At 38.5% G+C, this 7,678-nt stretch overlaps 1 long non-coding RNA gene across 1 annotated transcript; it reads right to left on the bottom strand.

Moving 5' to 3' along the window:
- Positions 1-615: 615 nt before the first annotated feature.
- LOC114486788 (uncharacterized) lies at positions 616-7,411 on the bottom strand. Its single transcript, XR_003681088.2, has 3 exons — positions 7,365-7,411; positions 3,991-4,070; positions 616-815 (listed from the first exon to the last, which is right to left on the bottom strand). It is a non-coding gene; the product is annotated as an uncharacterized lncRNA (long non-coding RNA).
- Positions 7,412-7,678: the final 267 nt, after the last annotated feature.

The following is a 7,678-nucleotide window of genomic DNA, read 5'->3' as shown; positions in this document are numbered from 1 at the left end:
TTTTCTTATGTTAATTTCTGCTTTCTCTGCTTTTTATGATTTTTGCTTGAATACGTATGAATTCTTCTATTAACTTGTTAATATTAAGAGCTCAGTCTTCTTACTTCTTAGATAATAAAATTTCTTGTATCACAAAAGTCTAGGTGCTTAAAACTCGGGCACAAATGGACAAATATGTCTGCAAAATCTTGTGGTTAAAAAACTGACTAATCAGTGACAACCACTAACTCATGTTTAGTGGCACAGTGGTCCTGAATGTTCTTCCAGTGATAGCAGGTAGATGTGATTTATCACCATCCTTTTAATATGTGTGGGAGTACAGGGAAGTAGTTGGTGACCACCCTGAGTTTGGTTGCACATAGGATGCCTGTGAAGGCACGAAACACTAAGCGAAGATTTGTTCCGAGACCAGGACTTCTTTAAAAATCATGGTAACTGCCACCACCTTTTAAAGAAAAAAGCAGAGACAAACAAAACAGGAAAACATCTCTTTGACCGTCATAGTTGACTTTAATTATATTCAATATAAAGTTTCTTAAATATTGTACAGAAGAAAACAAAGTATACATTTTATACAACTATGAAATTAAAGATAATAAATTAAGCCCAAACAAAACTATAAAAAATAAAATTCGGGCTTCCCTGGTGGCTTAGTGGTTGGGAGTCTGCCTGCCGATGCAGGGGGCACGGGTTCGTGCCCCGGTCCGGGAGGATCCCACATGCCGCGGAGCGGCTGGGCCCGTGAGCCATGGCCGCTGAGCGTGCGTGTCCGGAGCCTGTGCTCCGCAACGGGAGAGGCCACAACAGTGAGAGGCCTGCGTACCGCAAAAAAATAAAAAAATAAATTAAAATAAAATAAAATAAAATTCAAGTAACATACATTAAAAATGAGGAAGAATTTTTATTGAAACTATATTTCTCATGTTATATTTAAGAGTAACAAATGTACCCCTTTGTTTACTGTGTTACTGGTCAACATAACTTTTATGCTTTTGAGTATGAAGGACTATAATTTGATTCATTTTTATAATTATTTCTCCTTTTTAAATGAACTTTTTAAAATTTATTTTTATTTATTTTTGGCTGCGTTGGGTGTTCGTTGCTGCATGCAGGCTTTCTCTAGTTGCGGCGAGCGGGCGCTACTCCTCATTGCAGTGCACGGTCTTCTCGTTGCAGTGGCCTCTCTTGTCGTGGAGCACGGGCTCTAGGCATGCGGGCTTCAGTAGTTGTGGCACGTGGGCTCAGTAGTTGTGGCTCGCGGGCTCCAGAGCACAGGCTCAGTAGTTGTGGTGCACGGGCTTAGTTGCGCCAAGGCATGTGGGATCTTCCCGGACCAGGGCTCGAACCCGTGTCCCCTGCATTGGCAGGCGGATTCTTAACCACTGTGCCATCAGGGAAGCTCTTAAATGAATTTTTAACTTAAGCTACTCTGTTATTTTCATGAGCCAATCTATTAAAGAATCTGTAGAAAATGTAAAATGCAATACAAGAACAATAAATGAAAAATCCTTCAGCGCATATTTATATTATGTGCACTGATAACATACTGTTGTGAGATGTTCTTTAGTCAGACCAGCCTGCATTGTCTGTTGGGCAGTTTTTTTTCTGATCAGTGTATTTCCACAACTACAAGCTTTTTGATGACAACTACTGTAAAAGTTTGATTCAGAGAACATGCTGGACATCATTTGGCCTTTGGGTACTTAGAATGTGATCAAACGTAACCTAAGTAGCTAGTCATAAAATAGTCATATAGACGGGATGGAATACGCTAACATCAGTATATTAAAATCCTTTTAGAAAAGAAAGTATACCATTAACAACAAGAACAACAACAAAATTTCTGCAGCTTCAGAACCAAAATAAGTAGACCCTTGCTCTTGGGATCTTTGAGAACTTGGAACCATTCTTTGGAGCTTTGGTTTGGATTGAGAATATAGAGTGCATGTAGAAATTAGCAGAACGGAAGAAAATTTTGCATCATAGACACAAACTTCAGTGGGTTGAAGGTTCGTTAGATACTCAAATGAAAGAAGATTTGAAGAAAGGAGAACTACTGTATGGAGAAAGTTGGAAAAGTAAAAGATAAACCATGGGTACTCTTCTTACTTTGTGCCCTCTACTGGCCTCTCCTTGCCGACCACTCACAAGAAGTCACAGAAGTCACAAGAAGTGACTTCTGATACAAGTAATTGAATAAAAAACCCGAACGTGCTCAGATTGTTTTTGGTCTCCATTCTGCTGCAGCAAGAAGTGACAGTCCTGCATACATTCTGTCTGCCATTATGCAGTCTTCACCCTGGATTTCTAATTGTTTAAGATCTTTTGAATATCTTTATTCACTATATCAAATGATATCACTCACAAGAACAAAGAAATAAAGTCCACTTTCCTGACTTCAGGAATAATTCTTAAACATCCTTTTCTGATACAAATCTGAATTAGTTCTAAAGAGTTCCATATTAAGAAAATTCAAAACTATTTTTCTCCAGAAATTTATTCCATTGTATAACTCCCCACATTTCTGTGTAGGCATCCTTCCTCATATCTAATCTAAACCCTCTGTACTGCATTTTATTCTTTTCCCCTTTGTCTGGCTTTAGCATCAGAACAGATGGCCATCTTTTGTCAGTAATTGAAGACTGTTTCTAAGAAACATTGAGTCTGCATCATAACTCACTTGTTAGGCAAAGCTCCTACTCAGGACAGAAGCCGGGACAGTCTTTGAAATCATAAGTGTGTCTTGAAGCTCTAGTTCCCCTTTTCCCCACTTTCAGTCATTTAATACCTTCATTTTTTTTTTCTTTTCTCATCCCTTTTTTAAGATATATGACTGTTCAATTTACTCACATTGAGGTGTAAATGACTGCTAAAGATTAAAATGTAACCCATTGGGGGATGGTGTCTTAATTTTAACAAAGAGCATTTTTTCTTAGATTGAGGTTTTAATCACAGGGTTTCAGTATCTATAAATTGGATAAAGTAGAGTGGGAGGAGGGTGGAGGATCACTGTCGATATCATTGGAATCATTCTGTGCAGGCGATCAGTTAAAATACTCCATATTGCAAGCAGCAGCCCTCTTCACTCATGATTCGTTTGACAAACATTCACTGGGCATCTAGTGACTGGAGCACTGGGACTCCAGCAGTGAATTAGACAATGTCTTATAGACCTTACATTCTTCTGAGGGGAGAAAAACAGTAAATGAACCAATAAAACCAAGAAAATGCCAAGTGTGAGAAATGTGGGCAGAGATTAGAATAAGGTGAGGTGAATAGAGAGTCACTGGCTGGCTGCTTTGGATTTGGGTCAGGAAAGGCATTTCTTGGGGGGGGGGAGGTCACCTCTAAATTGAGATCTGAATGTAATACAGGGCCAGCCATAGGCAAAGAGGGAGAGCAGTATTCCAGGGAGAGGTAAGAACAAGTGCAAGGACTCTACAGATAGGGATAAACTTAGCATGTTAATGTCTGTTTCTCACTGGATCGAGGGAGTCTAGAGGATGAGGTTGGGGAGAGAAGGAGGAACCAATTGATGCAGTGCTTTGGTATGCTGGTATAGAAACTTCAGATTTTATTCTAAGCATTGAGGGAAGCATCTGGAGCTGGATCTGATGGACATTTTTAAAACACTACCAACTTTTCTGTGTATGATAGCAGGAATGGAAGCAGGAAGACCAGTTGGGATGTTGAGTATTCGGGTGAGAGAAAATGATGACTCAGGATAGGATGGTGAAGGTGGAAACAGAGAAAAAAGGTTTCTTTAAAAGGGAGGTTGACAGGTCTTGCTGATGTGTTAAAGGTGGAGTGTGAGTGAAAGAGAAGAGTCAAGAGTAATGCCTAGCGTTAAGGCTTGACTAATTCAAGGGTGATGCTTCCTTTACTATTAGAGAGAAGACTTAGGGAGAAATAGGTCTAGAGGTAAGACCAAGATTTCATAGTTCAATGTGCTATAGTAGTTAGGGTCACAGATTTTGAGGTTAAGCATACCTGAATCTAAATCCTCCTGGCTTAGGTACTTTGCAGCTCTGTGATCTTGAGCATAAATGGACATCAGTATGAGCACAGGACTGTGAAAATGAAAAAAACAGGCAGTTCATAGAGAACAACTTAGGTACATCAGCATTATTACTAAATTTGAGATTAGAATTTAAAAATCTGTTTATTCTGTTGTCCAAATTTTAACATTCTTGGTTAATATTTTATGCCATGACTCCAAAATATCATCTCAAATTGCAGAGTTTAAGAATTAGAAACAGTATTGTTATTTTCTGACCAATTCCTTTGCTAAAAGGTTTACATTCCTTTAAATATACCACAGTGTTGTTTTAGCCGTAGAGTATGTTGCTTCCTAATGGTCAATTTGTCTACTAAGACATAGAGATAGTTATACCATTTTCCAATGCAAACATTGGTCATTTTCACATCTTTCATTATCCTGTATGGTTTTCTTTATAAAGACTAGGAACCAGCAATTATCTACTTTATATATATACTTTTTTTTTTTGCGGTACGCAGGTCTCTCACTTGTGGCCTCTCCCGTTGCGGAGCACAGGCTCCGGACGCGCAGGCTCAGCGGCCATGGCTCACGGGAGCACAGGCCCCGGACGCGCAGGCTCAGCGGCCATGGCTCACGGGCCCAGCCGCTCTGCGGCATGTGGGATCTTCCCGGACCGGGGCACGAACCCGTGTCCCCTGCATCGGCAGGCGGACTCTCAACCACTGCACCACCAGGGAAGACCTATACATATACTTTTAACCTTTTATTTAAAAATGTCATATTATATTCTGGCCTTCCAGAAACACTTCTCTATTTGGTGTCTTTATCAAGCATAATTCATGAGTATCTGTTACATTTTTCTAGGTTTCTGATGAAAATAGAACCCCGAATTCTGAATTTATTATGATGGTCACTTTTTCAAGGGGGGTATAGTAGGAGGAATTAGAAAGAGTAATTTTTTCCAGTTGTGAGGAACTTACAATATTTCTCTTTTTTAGGCCATGTCTTATGAGAAGTGGCGTAGATTACAGTTGGGAGGGACAGAACTTGGAATAGCACTAAGGTCATTTTAAAATCATCAACTGTACAAAATACTTGTATGAAAGAAATGTATTTATGTTTTGAACACCTAGAATTTGTATATGCTCTTGATTGGTCAATATTCTGTGGTCCCACATTAGCTACCTTGGAGTTTCTAGACAGATAAAGAAGAGAGGATTATTTTCACTGATTAGGTGGATGCAAGGCCTTGAGGACAAATAGATGGTGATTTAGTACTTTACATATCAGAGTTATTTTTTTAAGTTTATTAATGAAGATACTGTTGAAAGAAGAATCAAGAAAGATAAATTGCACATACCTCTTTCTCTCAAATAACAGTGCTCTTAAACATGGCCCATTAATTTTTAGCCTGGAAGTATTATTGATGATGTAATACTCCTGCGAGAGTAGACTTTGAATTTAACTCATTTTACTCATTCACATTTAACTCATTCAGTATGATCAATTTATCAATATGAATGAGACCACCAGAGAACCTATTACAGAAATATGCATGCTTTGATACCTAATGCATCTGCCTCTTTGTTGATGTAGAAAATGAGTTTGGTGGGCTAACTCAAGAGATTCTGAATGCAGGTGCAAAATCAAGATTCCCAAAATAAGCAAGAGGTACTTTCAGTTGAAAGCATTATAGAGCCCAGAATTCTGAGTAAAGAAATCATTTTGTATTTGCTTCCGAGAGGCACTATTTATCTCTGTTGGCCAACATACTTTGAAACAACTATTTGGTTTTAATGGATATATATCGTGCCACTCTGCCATCAGTAATTTGAACAGCTTGAAATACTGTATGTCATCTTACATTGCTTTCTCTTTGAAGAAAACACAATCACTGGATTGTTTTTCATTGATTTAAAAACATTGACTTGCTGAAGTATGAGCCTGTGTGTAGTCATAATTCTTGTCTTTTCTTCCTCGGCAAAGCCTGTGATAATTCTTTGAGTTTCAAGCAGGTGTCATGCATCAGATCCAAGTGCTTAATAAATGCACCAGAAGTATATTTTTTTAAGGCCTTGTGTTTATCCCATTTCCATTTATCTTGTGAAATGTCTTCAAATGCTTTTCTAAAATCCTGGGAAAGAGCAGGTTAGCATTTCGACTTGGCAAGCAAAGCTAGTATGTGTAAGACTCTCCTGTCTATTTTGACCTTAACCAACGCTGGTGATTCCTGGCCTGTATGCCAAGGGACCATGAGGAGTGACGGAGTTATTGGATGGGGCCCACAAATCCATATGTACACCAAGCTTTTTTTTTTTGGTAATCTGAATAAATATCTCTAACATGAAACTGTATATGAAAATTGTGTTTTTGTTCTAAACGCTGCTGTGATCAATAAAATCAAATGCATTTAAAAGTGATCCTTAATTCATGGTGACTTTTCGTCATTTTATATTTTCTCAGTTAATGGAAGGTACTGGGTACCTGTATTTTTTACATTGTAATTGACAATGTTCTGTGCATTAAATTTTAAGAAAAGATGACATTATTGACCACAGGTACCTCACTGATACCAAATTGAAATGTTTTTTTTATCATATCCTTGTTGCGAGCTGGTCATCAGTAATTTCACATTCATTTTGATCAACAGCATACTAATAAGTTAATATAACTGACAACAACTATAATAGCTATTGCATTGGGCGCAGACAGTTGTTTCGTTTTTACACCAATCCTGTAAAGTAATTGTTATTATTATTTCCATTTCACTAAGAGGAAACCAAGTATATTGCCTTTGTACCAACGGAACACTTGTAGGTAATGTGGCTATTAACCCTAACTTGGCCGTCCGACTCTAAGTGCCTTTCTCTTTTGACTCCATCACATTGCAGAGCAGTATGACATGTAAGACATACATATCAAAGTTGTGCTTGATTCTAGAAGGCATAGACTCATGGAAGTGATATGACTGGATCTGCCTTAAATTATTTTGAATCTGATCAATTATGATTTTTTGAGAACATTTAATCTAGAAAGATTTGTTTGTGAAATCCATGAAATCATATGAATGCTATGCAAACCAGGCAATTAGAGGAACTACCCCTCACTACTAAACCAGCAACCACCTACTAGATATGTCCAAATTTGACTTAACTATTTCAAATATCAAGAGAGACTAAGAAAAGAAAGGAAAGAAAAACAAGCAATGATACGGAAATTTAAAAGTATAGGAAAGAAAAGGTGGGAAGAACTGCATGCAGTTCATGGATTTTAAAAATTAAGAGATCTGGGGGCTTATAGTAGAGTCCCTGAAGGATTTCAGCTCATTAATTTCTCTGGTGAACTAGGTGCCAGCCTCACCTACCCGCTCTCTTCTGCATCCTTCGTCTCATTATTCTCCCTTCCACCGTGGAAAATCCTACTGTTTGTTTACAATCCAGAGTTTTAAAGAGGCTGAACTAAAATTGGCTGCTTCTGGGACATCCCTGCCAATGGATGGGGTCCAAATTGGCTCTGCCATGAAGAGGCAGCTATGCCCACATAAGGATATTTTGGCTTAGTGCTTCTGTCATCTTGTTGCCAGGCAGACAATCATCCAGGAGTGGGAAAATACAGCCAGGGCAAATGTTTATAGCTAGAATGGTCAGCTGGTTAGAGCACTAGTCTGAAGGAAAGGCT

The sequence above is a fragment of the Physeter macrocephalus genome, chromosome 8, assembly GCF_002837175.3.
Source record: "Physeter macrocephalus isolate SW-GA chromosome 8, ASM283717v5, whole genome shotgun sequence".
NCBI lineage: Eukaryota > Metazoa > Chordata > Mammalia > Artiodactyla > Physeteridae > Physeter > Physeter macrocephalus.
The sequence above is the reverse complement of the archived record's forward strand: the minus strand, read 5'-3'. Positions and strand labels throughout refer to the sequence as shown.